This window comes from Podarcis cretensis (assembly GCF_951804945.1).
Source record: "Podarcis cretensis genome assembly, chromosome: 3".
Taxonomy (NCBI): Eukaryota; Metazoa; Chordata; class Lepidosauria; order Squamata; family Lacertidae; genus Podarcis; species Podarcis cretensis.
In genome coordinates, this window is record NC_137172.1 from 62690322 (window position 1) to 62708356 (window position 18035).

Genomic DNA, 18035 nt, shown 5'->3' on the forward strand with positions numbered 1-18035 from the left:
AATATGATAAGTGGTTGAAAATATGGACTAGTGGAATGAAATTCACGGCATGTGTCACAGTCAGAGAAAATTTGGAAAAAAATGATGTATAGGTGGTACATCACACCGGCAAAACTAGGGAAAATGTATAAAACAGGAAATAAGGCCTGCTGGAAGTGTAAAATCAAAGAAGGCAATTTCTACCATATGTGGTGGACCTGCGAAGAAATGAAGAAATTCTGGGAACTTATTTATAATGAGTTAAAAAAAAAATATTTAAATATACTTTCCCAAAAAGACCAGAGGCCTTCTTACTAGGAATATTTGGGGATGAAATTAAAAAAGAAGATAAGACATTATTCCAGTATGCTACAGTCGCGGCTAGAATATTAATTGCACAAAATTGGAAAAGCCCAGACACCCCAACGATCAGAGATTGGCAAATAAAATTATTCGAATATGTTGAATTAGCAAAAATGACACAAAAAATCAGAAACCAAAAAAATACAAAGTTTATTAGTGACTGGAATAAATTTATGGTATACATTGAAGGGAATTATAGAAACTTAAAAACTATAGCAGGTTTGATATAAATCTTACGATGCACAAACCATTAACAATTAATAGCTGCAGGAAAAAGAAAGAATTTTTATTAAGAAGCCCGAAATCGGGAGGGAAGGAGGTCAATAGGTGCGTAGAGGAAAGATTTAAATATTTAAAGATATAAAGATTTAAGGAAGAAGACAAAGAACTGTAACGGAAACTGATGTTATTTTTGTGTTATGCTTGGATATTTCTTTTGAAACTGTTGATTTGTTGTTTCTTTTGGTTATTTAAGTGAAACTCAATAAAAAGAAATTTATATATATATAAAAATGTTTCCCTCTCTCTGCAGTAGCTCCATTGGGGTTCTATTTCTTGGTCCCACTAAAGCATCAGGAGTGCAGTGAAATGTTCTGAACGGACTATCTTAAAACGCCTGCCTGATCTGGCACCCTCCAGATGTTTGGGACTCCAGCTCGCACCATCCCTCAGCCATTGGCCATACTAGCTGGGACTGATGGGTGTTGCAGCCAAAAACATCTGGAAGACATCAGACTAGAGAAGGCTGTTCTAGGCATCTTGCAAATAATTAAAAAGAAAATAATAAAAAGCCAAGAAACCATCAACAGTCATTTAAAACAGAGTGAACTACAAGTGAATCAAAGCAGCAACAGCCCATCTTAAGCAGCAAGGTGGTGTGGCAGGAGAGGGTGGGAAGTGTGGCAGGAAGATTTGAGGGCAATCAAAGAAACTTTTAAGCATTTCAGTGTAGTGTAGTGTAGTGTAGTTCTGATGTAACCTTATTTGCAGAATATTGATATTCTTTTCCAAAATGAGAGCAACAGCATCAAGTGATACTGAGGACAATCCTAGTTGTGCTTTTCAATGTATTTCTTATCAATAAAAAATCGGTGTGGCACGAGCAAAGTTTTATTCTGAAAATGTGGCCCAGAAAACAGTTTGAGAACCAGGGCCTAAAGCATGGGTAGGCAAACTTAAGGCCCGGTAGGCAAACTAAGGCCCAATCGCCTTCTAAATCCGGCCCGCAGATGGTCCGGGAATCAGCGTGTTTTTACATGAGTAGAATGTGTCCTTTTATTTAAAATGCACCTCTGGGTTATTTGTGGGGCATAGGAAATCGTTCATTTATTTATTTTTCAAAATATAGCCCGCCCGCCCCCACAAGGTCTGAGGGACAGTGGATTGGCCCCTTGCTGAAAAAGTTTGCTGACCCCTGGCCTAAAGTGTTGTTTGAACAAAGCATATGTCTCATGACACATATGTCTTTTTTTCCCCTCTTTGATATCTGATTATGGGGTATCACAAAAACAAAAATTTGGTAGGGTAAACATGTACACAGGTCCTCAAGTCTGACGTTACAGAGCTTTCTTTTTATTGCTTTATATTGAACAAAAACATTTTCATTACCATCACAATACTGCAAAAACAAATTGCACTGAAAGCGTGCAGTGAATTGACACAGATTTGAAGCAGATGTATTCTAAACTAGAGGCTACAAACATTTAAAAAAGAAAAGAAGAAGAAGAAGAACTTTCCCCTAACATTTCATATCTATCCATGGCTAATTCTTCCCATTGCTTCTGGAACAGCAGCTCATAAAAAAAAAGCATCTGCATTTGACAATATATGTGGGAAGAGTGAGTTCTCTGGAAATTTGCTTAGCTAAGGAAACACTGGGAATTTGGATTGCTCTCAAGGAGTATTTGCCAAGAAATATTTGCACATGTTTCAATGTAACTTTAAGGGATTCACAGCAAGCAACCTGTTTTAATCCACAACTGCAATTGCTGGTTTTGTACAGTAAAAACCAGAAAGGGAAAAGTTCAAAAGGTGATTCCCCACCCCTCTGATACAACAGTGGCTAAAGCTACAGGCACATACGGCCACTTTTTGGTGCTGGTCCACAACATTGTCAAATCAGTGTAGTCAAAAGCCAATAGCAACTTACCCAAAGGCTTGCATTTTCCATTGACAACCTTTCATAATGCCATGCCAATTTTGGGATTCATCTCCTAAACATCCATTCCATAATGTAGTATACTAAGATATTTTGCTGCAACAGTGAAGCTGGTGATGATAGTGCATCCAAGACATTCAGAATATGTAGGCAGAGGGAGCGATAGGAATAGAAGTGCTTGCATGTCCTTCAACAACTGTTGGAAACTGTGTAGGAGAAGCCATAGTTCAGGGATGAACTATCTTCTCCAGTCAGAGGGCCACATCCTGGTTCCAGGCAACCTTCCAGGAGCCACATGCCAGCAGTAGACAAGGCCAGAGGCAAGAAGTGGACACATGAAACCATACAGTAGGCTAGCTTCTGCACACACACCCCAACACTCCTTCCATCTTGTCTCCATCCAGGCAAGCAAGAGTCTTTGAAGGCCCATCCCAGTCAATCAAAAATACTAAAAGAGGATGCAAAGCAGGGGTGGTGAGGGGCATGGCCTAGGAAGAGGGGAGTGTACCTAGGGAGGGGGTGTGGCCTGGGGAAAGTCCTGACAGCCTGATGGAGAGCCTCAGAGTGCCGGCCCTTGTGCCTGAGGCTCCCCATGCCTGCTGTAGCTGAAAGCAGAGGATGAGTCCAATCTTCTGGCCCTTGAGCAGCCTTCATTCGTTACTGCATTCGGTTCTCTCTCGACCAGCATACACAGTCCATTTCTTGTGGGTGTGACTCCATGGGCAAGCCTCACTGCCAACTCCTTTTATCGATTTTCTTCAGTTCACTTGTATATTTATTCACTTTTCAACAGAAACCTCCAAGCGGTTTGCATACCTTGTATGATTATGCAGGACTAAGAACCAGGCCTCTCTTGCAACCTGCTTTCTCTGGCAGTTTGTCAAAAACCAGGTCTGATGAGCTTTGCATGGCGGGGTGTTTGTGTGTGTGTTTAAAAAAAGCCAGAGCACAGGATTCTAATTGATAGCTGCTCTCAAGGTTGTAGACATTTTAACAAAGATAATAAATAAATAAATAAATTCCTTTTCCCAGCTATAATGGCAGCAACCTTGAAATCAATTAATTAAAATAGGAAAGAATCACTCATTGTTAAAGATCCATCCTGGCAAAAAAAGGGGGGGGGAATAACCTTACTGAAATAATAATAGCTATTTATCCTGTACAACATGGGCTCTTCTTTATGAAACACCCTATTATACGTAAGAGCTGTCCAGATTCAAAGGCATTATACACAAGATCGACTAGCAGCAATATTTAACAGAGTCCTATTGTCTGCTGCTCTCTAAATTGCAATTTGCCTTCATAAACTGAAAAGAGATTTTTATTCCACTGGGTATGTGTGTGTGTGTTTCTCCCCACACCCTCCTTTTTTGTGGAGGAAGGGAAGGGAAGACGAGAAATCAGATCTCAGTTGTCAACCTAAATGAGCTTTCTAACCAGCTAGGATATTATAACAAGAAAATGAAGGTATTTAAATTCACTGATTTTTTTTTTAAAAAAATAGATATCTATGTGTTATTTTACAAAAATCCCACCATGTAGCAATACTTCAACAGCCAAATCTTCCTTGTAGGCTATATCACATTGTAATTGGCTGAGATGTAAGTTATGTATTTAAGCCAAATGCAAAAGTGCTATAACAGAGAAAGAGGTCAATTATCTTTTAGCAAAGACTGCTACAAAAGAAAGAAAGAAAGAAAGAAAGAAAGAAAGAAAGAAAGAAAGAAAGAAAGGGAGGTTAGTGCAATTAGAATATACTATTTAACATGATTAGTCATTTCTGGTATTCTAATACTACTACATCTTTTCTAAACTATGTGCTGTGTTTACTTAATTTGCACAAGGTTTTCATTAGCGGAGGGTTGTTGTTATTACTAGAATGGGTTTTTCTATTTGCAGCACTAAATTATGATTGAACTGGTGTGCATTCACAGCACTGCTCCTAAGGAACAAAACCCACAAAGGGAAATAACAGTCACCTACACTGATCAGATGAAGCAGAGAACACAAGCCCTCTTGACCTTTAATGGCTGGGCAGAAGAGGGAATTTGGGCAGGCGAACCAACAGTTCTAGCATTGCACAGGCAAAAGAAATCATTGACTGGAGAAAATTTCTTCTTTCTCTTGGCAACTGTTAAAGATACAGGGAAATGGTTCAGATCAGGACAGCAGCAAGCCCCCCAAAACTACACTCCTTTTGTTCCAACCAAATTGTATTCTCAATCTAGATTGCTCCGCTCCATGGCTGCCATTACTTTAAAACACAAACCCATGATTATTGTCGTGTCTGTTTTGGTCCTCAGTGGCAAGATCAGGTATGACGGATTTATTGTGTTCAGGTACAGCAAATTATCTTTTCACTCTCTTCTTAAAGACAACCAAGAGTCCAGATTCGCCTCATCCCTAAAGCCAGGAGGCATCCTCTTACAGGTCTGTAGTAGCAGCTCTGCCAGAGAGTTGTATATAAACTTGTAAATAAACTCATTGAGAGCCAGTGTGGTGGAGCGGTTAAGAGCGGTGGACTCGTAATCTGAGGAACCGGGTTCGCGTCTCCGCTCCTCCACATGCAGCTGCTGGGTGACCTTGGGCCAGTCACACTTCTCTGAAGACTCTCAGCCCCACTCACCTCATAGAGTGTTTGTTGTGGGGGAGAAAGGGAAAGGAGAATGTTAGCCACTTTGAGACTCCTTCGGGTAGTGATAAAGTGGGATATCAAATCCAAACTCTTCTTCTTCTTCATTAGCAACACTTAGTGGGGATGAATAGGGGCAAGTGCCCCAGGCTCCAGAAAGTGTGCTCTGCCATCTTTTGCCCACACACTTAGGTTCTCCAGCTTCCTAGAGTAAGATGAGGAGGGATAGATAGAGGGCTTCGCTGCTACTTCTGGCTCCAAAAGTAAGGTTGCCGTATTTAATGAAGTTAAAATCCGGACGATTGGCAGTTCAACAAAAGTTGTGGAGAGTTTTTTGAGAGATCGCCAAAAAAGTTGTTCAGTTTTTTGGGGGGATGGTCATTTTAAAAAGAACTTTTTTGGAGAGCTCCTGTCTGCAGCCGCCAATCACACTGATCTACTGATCACCACGCCAGGGATCATCACATGACAGGGAGGAGGAGGAGGCGACAGAGGAGCAGCTCCAGGCACTTGGCAGGCTCCGACAGCTACAGTCACACCGCGATTCCCAAATGCTGTCCAGATCTCTCGTCAGGAGGCCCTGCCTCCACCACATCTAATGCTCCCAGCACTGCAGCTACTCAGAAACTTTGGGCTCCAGGCAGGAAGGAGAAGCAGCGGCAGTGCCAATGGTTTCTGTAGCCCCCCCAAAAAACAGGAACATGTCTGGGATCTTCAAGACATATGGCGACCCTATCCAAAAGAAATAATGTAAGCTTGGGAGGAGAGAGAAGATGGAGGGGCCACCACCTCTAAAGCAGCTGAAAAACAATAACAAAAATAAAAACAACAGAAGTAGGCTATTGCTATTATCAAAGGGAAGAGGAGAAGGGCAGTAGAGGCAGTAAGGAGATGAAGACAAGATGGCAGCCTAGACAGCATGATTCTCTTCAAGGCCCTCCCCGTACCACACACACACACACCCTTGGAATAGCCCTGACAATAGCAGCAGATCAGAGCAGATTGATTTTAGTCATTTGGCAATTGTTGCCTTCAAACAATATAAATAGGAAATACTCCATCCTGGAAATAAGAAATATACTTGCATTAAAAAAAAAAAAAACCCACATTTTCTTGGTGCAAAGCTCTGTATTTCAGAGAGGGTCATGCTCTGCTCTATCTGGTGAATGCAGAACAAGTCAAGGCCAGAGCACAAATTAAATATATGGTGCAGGAATCAGAACATTATGTTTTAGAAATATAAAATATAGCCCCTTGATGCTCTGTCATATAATTGACTTTTACTGCTCACCATTGGGTAATAAAATTAAGAGCTATATTTAAATCAGTTCCCTAACACACACCAATATGCTATAAACTGAAGTGTGTATAAAACAGGTTCTAAAGGGGGGAAGGAAAAGGAACACTGAGCAAGTTCCTCCAGGCTAACTATGTACCTAAACACAAATAGCAATTTGACAGCACACTTCCCTTGCCTTGAAAAGAAAAAGTAAGAGCAAGCATCTTCTCACTTAGGCGGAAGTGCATAACACATTGTATAATGGAACAATTCACAACAAGCAGACACAACTTTCAGTCAGAACTCAAAAAAGAGAGTCTGCATTCTTCACTAGATCCTATTTAAAACACATTGTTGTCCAGGTTCTGTGAGTGCGGCATTCACACAACTCTTACCGTCTTCACTGTACAGTATTCACTCCTAGGTCATGCTGGTCTCCGGTCGTCTACATTGTGACCTGGGTGAAGGCAGCAGGACAGCACCTTTTACATCCAGATAGGAGAATATCAATGTGGTGGTAATCTCAAGTCACATCATTTCTGCTCCAAGGCTGGTTATTTCCTTCACACCCACAGTTATCACTAAAAGATTAAAAGAGAGAGTGCAGGGACTGTGCCCTTATTGTGGTTTTATTTAAAAGAACCACGGCCTTGCATGATCTGGTCTACAAGCTGTCAATTGAAAGGGCCAGAGCTGAGCCAATTATTCAGGGCAGGGAATAGTTAACTCCAGAACACCAAACAGATCAGAGCGTCCAGAATAAGTCATGTTGTCAAGGATAGGCAGAGGTCCAAAGATGACACACCAGAGCAAGCAAGAAAATGCAATGAGTCTGAGCTACCAGCAGTTCAGACTGAGGAATCAAGCCTGAAGCAGTAGCTTGTATATTCCAAACAGGTCCCTATTGGCTTCCTAGATCACCTAATAAGCTACAGTAGTTCTTCCTACCCTAATGGGGCAGAATCCTTTTTAACTTGAGGCCCATATTCCTTCATGGCCAACCTTCTGGATGCGGCACATTGCATTGTTGCTAGGACCAGACGTAAAAGTAGATGGGTCAACTCATGCGATCTGTACAGTAGGTTACATTCTAGCCACACAACAATCAGAGGTTTCTACATAAGCAGCTCCACCCAGGCAAGCAAGAGGCATGATTGAAGTTGAAGGATATTCCAGCCAAGCAAAAACATTCAAAGAGGCAAAGGAGCAGGACTGGAGATGTTGTTGCCCGGGAAGGGCTGTGGATTAGGTCTGTGTCCACTCTAGGCAAACAAGGAATGTTGTATTTGACTGCTCCAGTGGCTTACATCCCTCACTTCAGACTTAGGGATGCTCTGGTTAGTGCACCAAGGAAGGCACCTGAGCTTTCTAGGTGAAGTCTTGGTGTTCCACTGCAGGTGTTTCTGCTCCACATATATCATCTATGCCCTTCACTACTTCACACCAGAGTTTCCCGCTTGCCTCACAAAAGTGTGCACAGCATGCAGCAGCTATTCGCTGAGAAGCTCCTTTGACTGGTTTTGATCATCCTGCTGTATGAAATTGATGAAGCCAGTTCTGTACAAAGTAAGAGTGAGCTTGAGATCGATGTTGATATGTGTTCATTAGTGTGACTGGTGGCGATCCAAGTAGCATTGGAAGCATTCTTGGCCATGCTTCATAGGTCTGTGTGCTTCTGGCAGAAAGCTGGAGGCAGATTCACATGACTTTTTGCCATAGCACATTGAGTCTGGGCGGGGGGGGGAAAGGCTGCACAATGCAAGACTCGTTTAATGAAACCATCCACATAGCTCAAGGACACGAGCCAAGCCACAGCCATATGTTACTGAGGAAGGAAAACAAACAAATAAGCAGACCCAGCTCTTTCCCTCTTTTCTCATAAGATAGATAAGAACAACTCTCCATTGCTATTGTCATTCTGGTGTCTTTTCTTTGCAGTGAGACCACCTTTAATTCGTTGTTCCTGAATATAGATAAAGAAAACTGGACACACTGATTTAAGGAAAATATTGTTGGTATGTTTCACCATGTTAATAACTAGCAAGATGGTGGGAATATCTATGGAAACATGGCAATAATATTGAGCCACAACTAGGAATCGGGGAAACCCTTTCCGTCTGTTATTTTCAGTAGCACACACACATTTCATTGAGTGGTTTACTCTAATAGATGCAGGTTTTGCTGGAGAACTGCATTGCAAAATTAAGAGAAGTGTGGATTTTGGAGGATCTATTGTTTCAGAAAGAGCAATTTGGGCACGTTCACCTTCAAAGGTGGACCGAATCCCATTTGCCCACATTCTTACCTCCAGCTGAGTGGGAAAGTGTGAGCTCCAGTTTTCTATCTCCAACATGAGTTGTATGTCAGCCCCTATCTTTTCCTGTCCTGTCTCTTAACATCTTCTGTCTCTCCTTCCTTTGACCTGGGTTCTTTGCACTACCTCATCTGTTTTCAGGTTTCTCTCTTCGTGCTCCACCTGCCTCCATCCCACATCTGTTGCTCCTTGCTTCCCTTTGATTTCCCTAGCTAGTTCAGAGCCCATCTCTTAACTGAGGTGCTTTCTATACGTGTGTGTGTGTGTGTGTGTGTGTGTTTGCTTTCTGGCTAAAACAGACTCCTGTTCCAATATGTTTAGCAATAGCACTTTAAAATACTTCACACAACAATGGTATTGTTTGGCAACTATCTCCTATAGAGCTGCAAAACTGGTCTCAGCAGATGTGTGTCAGTTAAATGGAGAGTGCCGACCAGCCAGTTATTGGGCATTGTGTATTTTCAAGCTGACTTGTCAGTTAGTGCTTGAAATGAAACTCATTCTGCTAAGCATAAGAGACATAATTGGTGAGTCACAAAGGCATTAGGGCTTGAATCCCCAGTCAGCCTTCCTGTGGATTTCTCCTCTGTAGTTCCTAGGAGACACAGGTGTTTGAGAGGATTTCTCTGAGGTAGAAAGTCACAAAGGATCCAAATCCAGCCCTTTACCTTCTTCTCTGAGCTTCCCAATAGTACCTTTCCCTTGTGAGCCAACAAAGCCATTATGGTTGGCGCCATCGCCGAATGGCGGACTCCCTCCGAGCTCCGGAGGGAGCCTGCTCGGCAGGGGCTGGGTTCTACCGCGCCGGCGACGCGGGGACCCTTAAAAACCATGGGCGCTGAAACCCATGGGCATGGTGACTCGGCGGGCACCGTTTGCGCCCCCCCCGACCCGCGAAGGAGCCTTTTTAAAGGCTGCGGAGCGGGTGACGGGGGTGGTGATGCTGTGAGTCCTCCGCTTCCCCTGCCGAGCGAAGCCGCATGCCATTCGACGGAGAGCGCTGACTTCTTCCATTGAAAATTTGGACTTTAAAAGAATAACCCGTGAGTAATTGGAACTTGGATTAAAAAAGGGGGAAAATTCTTTTTAAATTCGGAGCGAGCGGGGGAGGTGCAAAAAGGAAGTCAGCCTCCCCCCTGTTGTAGAGGAGCTAAAACAAAGGATTTGACAACTAAGATCGAGCGCAACCTTTTTTTTTTTTGATAAAGTTATTAACTTCGCGATGGAAAATTATAAGACTGGGCTGGAGGAGAAAAATGGAATGTGAACTAAAATGCAACCCACCCACCCCCCCCCGGAAACCCCGGGAGCGATCCGTAAGAGCGCCGGGAGAGGAGAAATAGAGGTTTTGACAGCTGTCAAAGGAGCTGTCAAAGCGGAAGAACAAAAAGAGAACTTTGTTACGAGGACTTTGCTGGTCACATTTGTTACAAATTGGATATAAATTGTTTAAAACAAGGAATAATAAGTTACTTTGACTGTTGGGTCTGATCGGGAAGGAAACTGAGTTATTATAATCCCTCTAGAGGAGCTGTGGGACACTACAAGTATTGTTGGCATTGAATTTGAATAGGACTTTTTATCGCCTGGGAAACTGCAGAAATGGAACACTATTTTGTCTACAGAGGTCTACACACTAAAGGAGACAATAGATTTATCTACTGAAGAATGGAAGGGACTTGACGTAATGTTTTGTTCCTGAATAACAAAGCCTCTGCAGAGGAATTAGAAACTTTTTGGAATTAGAACATTTCTGCAGGAGAGCAGGGGAAAAAAAAAAGAGGAGGAGAGAGAACAATAAGAACAACAAGAATAACAAGAACTGGATAAAGTTGGAAGATAGACTCCTTCCAAGATCGGACATGTGAAATCAAAGATGACCAAAAGACGGTAAAGACTAATAAAAAGACGGCAAAGTGGATTGGTGAAGGACTGTGGTTTAGATGTGGGAGCTCCTGGATGACAGTAGACAGTGACGGACATTGGGAACGCAACCGGGAAGGGGGGGAGGGAAATTTGGAATCCAAAGGTGTTAAATTACATTTTATTCTTTTTTCTATTTTTCTGTTTATCTTAATCTGTATTGCATATTAAAGAGGGGAACTCGTGGAAGGGAACAGGTCGATTTTAGGGGATGGGAAAATATTTTTTAAATTGGGCCAATGATAATAATTTTAAATTTTGGGGTAAGAATTTGTTGAATCTATTTGAAAGAACTGGAATACAAGAGGGGGAGGGGAGGGGAAGTCCTGGAAAGAAGCCAATGAAAATAAGGTTTTAAATTTGGATGTTTTTCTTTTTTTGTTATATTTGAAAATCTTTAATAAATATTATTTAAAAAAAAACAAAGCCATTAAGAAGATGGCAGACAGATGTGCATATGCATTCACAAAGATGTGGAACGCTATGTGCCTGGATACTTCACCAGTCCTCCTGGACATCAAGTTTGCCTTCTTTGTAATGCCATTAATGGTCTGGCTACTGCCTTCTAGCCCAGGCTTCTTCAACCTCTGCTCCAGATGTTTTGAGATTACAATTCACAGCACCCTTGACCACTGGTCCTGCTAGCTAGGGATCATGGGAGTTGTAGGCCAAAAACATCTGGAGGGCCGAGGTTGAGAAAGCCTGTTCTAGCCAGATCATCCTGTGGTTCTGTATGACTCAACAAAAGTATTTAACCTCTTCTGTCCTGTGAGGAAGATCCTTACAACTTGCTAAACATTTATATGGGTTGTGTGTGCATACTTGTGAGCTGCCTTAGAAGGATGTGAGCTGGATATAACTGTAATAAATAAATGAATAATAAATAAATAAATAAATATTGGCTGTCCTCTGTGTTTTCCCCTTGTGACTTCATTGTATCATGGTGTGGAAATATTTTCCCCCACTTTTCTTCAGAAGTGTCAGTTGACCACATAGTCCAAAATTAAACAAATAAAGTTACTAATTTGAAACAAGCCCTAAAGGCTTTAATATTCCTTGCACTATAGCAACGTGCAAAGTCATTCCTATTTAATTAGTTAGGCCAAAGTATTTGCAAAACAATTATGAATGTAATTTAATTCCGGTGTTTGGTAAATATCCAGGGATTCGTTAGCTGCAAACTTATGACCTACATGTTGAGTTTGCTTTACAAACTACCGTTAAACCAGTCAGATAGAAATTAAAAAGCATATCATGGCGAGCCACAAAGAAGTGTGTAGATGATGGATAAATATAGAAATAGAAGGCGTGCTCACCTGAGCTTCTCTTTCAAATTAATGCCACACCAGAAGAGTCACCTTTTTCTACTTCTCTTCCCCTTTAGCAGTTCTTGAGACTGTTCCAGATCCACTGTGTGTAATGTTCTTCACTGCACACAGTGGTGTTGTGGTTCTGAGGGAATGTGTTGCTGGATGGCTGAGCTTAGTCCCCTTTATATTGCTTATATTGTTTTATTTATTCCATTTCAACAGTGCATATTTTACCATCATGGCTCGTTGGTTCCTGACGTCTACTATCGTTTTCTAACAGGGTGCCAGCCTCAGCAGCGAGAGATTCACAATGCACTGAAGTAATTAGCTGAACCATCATGCAAAAAAAATATTGCAAAGTAGATAGTGTAAAATATCTATAATCTGGATATACAAATTTTGTGTTTCAGATTTTTATGGTGAATAAAATTGCTTGTAGAGCCCAGAGCAGTAAATAATGCTGCACATTATATACCTTTTCTTTGTTCATATACTTAACCCTCCAAACCACTTATAGATTCCAGGAAATTTAAAATGTAGTTTTGACATTAGGTGATAGGAGTTGATGCATTTATGCTGTGGGAGATCTTTTCTTGTCCTGCTGAATGAACAGTAATCTTATGGTTCTACTTCGCTGAGTCAGGTACAGCCCCCCCCCCCTTCCTCACAGAGAATGGTTCTGATTAAAATACAGTTAAAATATGTATTTTAATTGTTCATCTGCCACCAAAGAACACTGAATTACAGTTTGTAACCGTTTAAAGGCTTAGTCTCTGTGTGTGCTTGTTTCTTAACTTGGTGTCACAAGCAATAGACAATGGTACTGGCTCCCCTATAGAGGTAGAACAAATGGTAGAGCTGGTGTTTGTCCTGGTATTTTCCTGTTGCTAGGCAAAGACAGCCAACCCCTGATTAAGGATTGCCAGATGGTCTGAAAATTCTGATGCTGCTACTCCTAGTAACAAGCTAGTCAAAGCACTCACCACAAACACATACAAAGTCAGCCAAGCAAAGGCTGGTTAACCATACCGAAATAATTAGGCCCCGCTATATGGCTACGATCTTGCACCAACATGTAACATATGCAGATAAAAACAGATGAGCAACGTATGTGTTTAGCAGAACTGAAAAGAGCTATCTAAAAACGCACACTAGGCTGTCTTGTGGAATATTTCACAGATTTGAAAGGGATCAAATTAAGAAAATACCTTTCTTGCGTACTAATGTTCAATCAATTTTTATCTGCCTATCTAATCACAGACTAGCTCCCATAGAGGCCAATACAATCTGAAGCTATTCTAAGGATGTGTGCACAATGTCTACTATCTTTCATTCATTATCTTAATTGTCCAATTCCCTATCAGATTCTTTAGGGTTTCTTTATGCATCAAAGACAAGCCTGCCAAATCCATAACCATTTTTTAAAACTCAACATATACTAGTAATTGTCCTGATAAAACAAATGCAAGTCCCTGGCTACTATCTCCTGATCATGGTTTACTATTGAAGATGGATTACTTTGCCCTACCTGCCTTGGTCTATGACACTGGTGGCTGAAGATGGGCTACTGGCAGAGAGAGTCCCAATAAAACAGAGCCCTTGCCTGCCATGAGTCCAGTTATGTACCAGTATGTAGACACTTTACAGTCACCAGTGATCTGGATCCACAATGCCGTCTATGTCATTGTTTTGTTAGACTGATCAGTTGAACATGCCCCATCACAAGCTGCTAATTAAATAGCATCAGCGTATCTTACAAAAATAGCAAATAGAGCAACTTACAAAACTGATTCCGTAAAAGCAGCGTATGACAAAATGTGTTATGTAGGGCTGCCATATGTCCAGATTTTCTGGACATTTTTTCTCCTTTGATGCTACTACATCCCCATGTTACATTGCTTGCAGCATCCTTGCTGCTCCAGGCTTGGGAATAAACTACCAGCCATGTGGCATGTATCATATTACATGTTGTTCTTTTGTGATATGGCCCAATATCCACCAGGGACAAGACTGAAACCATGAAAGAAACACTTTGCACATGACCTAAGCTGGAATCCAACTCTCCAGAGGCAAAAGGCTAGTGAATTAACCTACTGTGTCACACAGCCCTTCACTATTGATTAGTAATTATTTTTTTCTAAATGAGACAAGGACATAGGACGTGGAGTCATCTGCTGTATAGTCTGTGAAAATCCAAGACTTCAGAATGCTCGGCCTTTTTCAATCAGTCACTCTGAAGGTTGATAAAGAAATATTAGCTCTCCCTGAAATACAATTAAAAATATAATTTAATTCTAGCAATTGTAAACAACAAGGGGACATGTCAGTGAAGAAGGTGTAAAAGCAAGAATGAACTATGGTTCCATGAAGTACAAGTATAAAGCCTGCAAAAAAAAAAGATAAATTCTATGTCAAGCAACTATCCAAATTTATTGACAAGAATTGATTACTAAGATTTTTTTTAAAATGAAAGGAAATGAGTAAGAATACATAATAGGTTTGAGTGAACAGAATATTTGAGGTGAAATAAATATTTCTAATTTGTTTCTTTAAAGTTGTAATAATAACAGACAGAAATGTTCTTCCCTTGGTGACCAATGGCATCTTCAGTAGAAACAGGGAACTTCTGGACATTGATAAAATCTGGCCCAACCCCCCCCCACGGGGGGGGGGCACCTGTCAGAAACTAAAACATACTAAATCAAAATATTATTATCTAGTAGATTTATTAGGCCAACAACATTTGGAACAATTTGAAGCTACATAAAATATAAACATAATCACAGGAATCACAATAAAAGGCAGTAAAAACATTTCAAGTCAATATATCACAGCCAGCCACAATAGAATGAAAGGGGAAAGGGTGGATTCTGCTATATTGAAACCAATTCTGCCCAAAGATATTCTCAGTGCCCACCTAACACTACCAAGGAGGCAGCTGGTCATATTTTGGGGGAGAGGCAGCTCCACAGGTATGGGCCACTGCATAAAAGGCTCTGCCCATTGCGTCTGCCAGCCGGACATGTGCAATAATAATAATAACAATAAATTTTATTTATATCCCGCCCTCCCCAGCCAAAGCCAGGCTCAGGGCGGCTAACAACACTAAAATAGTGCAACATTATAAAAACATTATAAAAATTAATTAAAATCAAAATTGATGGCAACCATAAACTAAAGTTTTGTAAAGATTGCCAAAGGAGGGAGTCAGGCTGCGTCCTGACCAAAGGCCTGGTGGAACAGCTCTGTCTTGCAGGCCCTGCGGAAAGATGTCAAGTCCTGCAGGGCCCTTGTCTCTTGTGACAGAGCGTTCCACCAGGTTGGAGCCGCAGCCGAAAAAGCCCTGGCTCTAGTTGAGGCCAGCCTAACCTCTCTGTGGCCTGGGCCCTTCAAGATGTTTTTATTTGAAGACCGTAAGTTCCTCTGTGGGGCTTACCAGGAGAGGCGGTCCCGTAGGTACGAGGGTCCTAGGCCGTATAGGGCTTTGAAGGTTAAAACCAGCACCTTAAACCTGATCCTGTACTCCACCGGGAGCCAGTGCAGCTGGTATAGCACCGGATGAATGTGATCTCGCAGCGAAGACCCCGTAAGGAGTCTCGCTGCGGCATTCTGCACCCGCTGGAGTTTCTGGGTCAGTCTCAAGGGCAGCCCCACGTAGAGCGAGTTACAATAATCCAGTCTGGAGGTGACCGTCGCGTGGATCACAGTGGCTAGGTCAGGGCGAGAGAGGTAAGGAGCCAACTGCTTAGCTTGACGGAGATGAAAAAATGCCGCCTTTGTTATAGCTGCAATCTGTGCCTCCATGGAGAGGGAGGTATCGAAGATTACACCCAAGCTCTTAACGGACGGTGCTGGCACTAATTGCACCCCCACAAGAGATGGGAGTTGCCCCCTCAATCCCATATCGTCCCGTCCCAGCCAGAGGACCTCTGTCTTCGAAGGATTTAACTTCAACCGGCTCCCACATAACCATCCAGCCACAGCTTCCAAGCATCTGATCAGTGTGTCTGGGGCCGAGTCAGAATGGCCATCCATCAACAGATAGAGTTGGGTGTCATCAGCATACTGATGGCAGCCCAGCCCAAAACTCTGGACAAGCTGGACGAGGAGGCGGATAAAGATGTTAAAAAGCATCGGGGAGAGTATCGCACCCTGGGGCACTCCACACACCAAGGAGTAGCGGGATGACAATTACCCCCAAGCGCCACCCTCTGTCCCCGACCAGAGAGAAACGAGCACAGCCATTGAAGGACTGTGCCCTGGATCCCCACGTCGGCAAGGCGGTGGTCCAGGAGTTCATGATCGACCATGTCGAAGGCTGCTGACAGGTCTAGAAGAATCAGCAGCCCCGACCCACTTCGATCCAGCTGCCTGCGAAGATCATCTGTTAGGGCGACCAGAGCCGTCCCATGACCAGCGCGGAAGCCGGACTGGAATGGATCCAGAGCTGATGTTTCATCCAGAAACCTACCAAGCTGTTCAGCAACCGCTCTCTCAATCACCTTACCCAGGAATGGAAGATTCGAAACCAGGCGGTAATTGGATAGATCTAAGGGATCTAATGATGTTTTCTTTAAAAGCGGGCGCACCACTGCCTCCTTCAGTTCCCCTGGGAATGTCCCGGTGCCAAGGGACAAATTGATGATATCCCCCAGGGGGGCCCGCACCTCGTCTGGACATGCTCTAATCAGCCAAGACGGGCACGGGTCAAGAGGACAGGTGGTGGGCTTTCCAGCTCGGAGGAGTCTGTCCACATCGGCTGGGGATATCCGGTCTAAGTGGTCCAATACTGGACCCGAGGACAGTCGAGGGGCCTCCAGTTCCTTTATTGTATCCAAATTGGCAGGGAGGTCATGACAGAGCAACAGGACCTTCTCCGCAAGAAAGCTGTGTGTCAAATTGTTATTTAAATTTGGCTGTCCTTCGAGGGACGTTAAAGACCAAATTATACTAAATAATTGCGCCGGGCGATAGATAGCGGATGCAATGGAGGCCGAGAAGTAGGACTTCTTAGCGGCCTTCACTGCCATCTCGTAGGTTTTCATAAAAACCCTATAAGATGTTCTTGAAGCTCCGTCACGGGCACCCCGCCATACTCGCTCTAGCCGTCTGAGGTCCCACTTCATTTTCCGGAGCTCCTCGGTAAACCAGGGAGCCCGGTTTCTGCGGGGTCACAGAGGGCGCTTAGGTGCGATCTCATTGATGGCTGCCAAGAGCTGGGTATTCCAGCCCTCAACAAGCTCAGTCAATGAGTCGCCAGGGGGAGAAAGGTCCCGCAAGGCTTGACGGAATCTATCAGGGTCCATCAGCCTCTGCGGGCGAGCCCAAATCGGCTCACCACCTAAGCAGGGTGGGGGTGGAATGTCAATCCTGGCTTTCAGAGCGTAGTGATCAGACCATGGCACCTTCATCGAAGGAAACATGATCACATCTATACCGACGCCAAAGATCAAATCAAGCGTGTGGCCTGCTTATGTGTGGGGCCCGAAACAAACTGGGAGAGCCCTAGTGTCACCATGGAAGACACCAGGTCCAGAGCCTGTGAGGAGGGAGTGGCATCAGCATGGATGTTGAAGTCCCCCAATACCAATAGGTTAGGGAACTCTAAGGCCCAGCCGGCCACCGCCTCCAGCAGGCCTGACAGGGTGGCTGCTGGTGTGCTAGGTGGCCAGTACACCAGCCAGACAGCCAAGCTCACCTCGGAACACCACACTAGGCCAACACATTCAATGCTGGGGATCGATGGCGATGGTAGAGCCCTGAAAGAACTGTCTTCCCAGATTAATAATGCCACCCCTCCCCCCCCCGGCCCACAGTCTGCGACTGGTGGAGGACGGAGAAACCCGGGGGCGCCATCTCTCGTAAGGTAACAGTATCCCCATCGCGCACCCAGGTCTCCATCACACAAGCCAGGTCGACCCCCTGCAAGATGAAGAAATCTCGCAGGGTGGTGGTTTTGTTGCCTATAGACCTGGCATTGCACACCACCAGTGACGGAGGTGAGTAATTCTTGCTCACCCTACCCTCGTCTCTCGGGATGGGGCGCAGATTGGAAGGGGTACGAGCATATCCGTATC

The 18035-nt window shown here is 43.4% G+C and overlaps 1 long non-coding RNA gene across 5 annotated transcripts in view; it reads right to left on the reverse strand.

Annotated features, from left to right (window-relative positions):
* The window catches only part of LOC307213476, a 106148-nt gene that overhangs the window by 47080 nt on the left and 41033 nt on the right, over positions 1–18035 (reverse strand). For 2 of the 5 annotated variants that reach the window (XR_013837521.1, XR_013837524.1), the window contains exon 3: positions 6807–6992. The exons of the other annotated variants lie outside the window; for them this stretch is intronic. This is a non-coding gene — a long non-coding RNA (uncharacterized lncRNA). The remainder of the gene's footprint in view (positions 1–6806; positions 6993–18035) is intronic. 5 annotated transcript variants of the gene reach the window in all.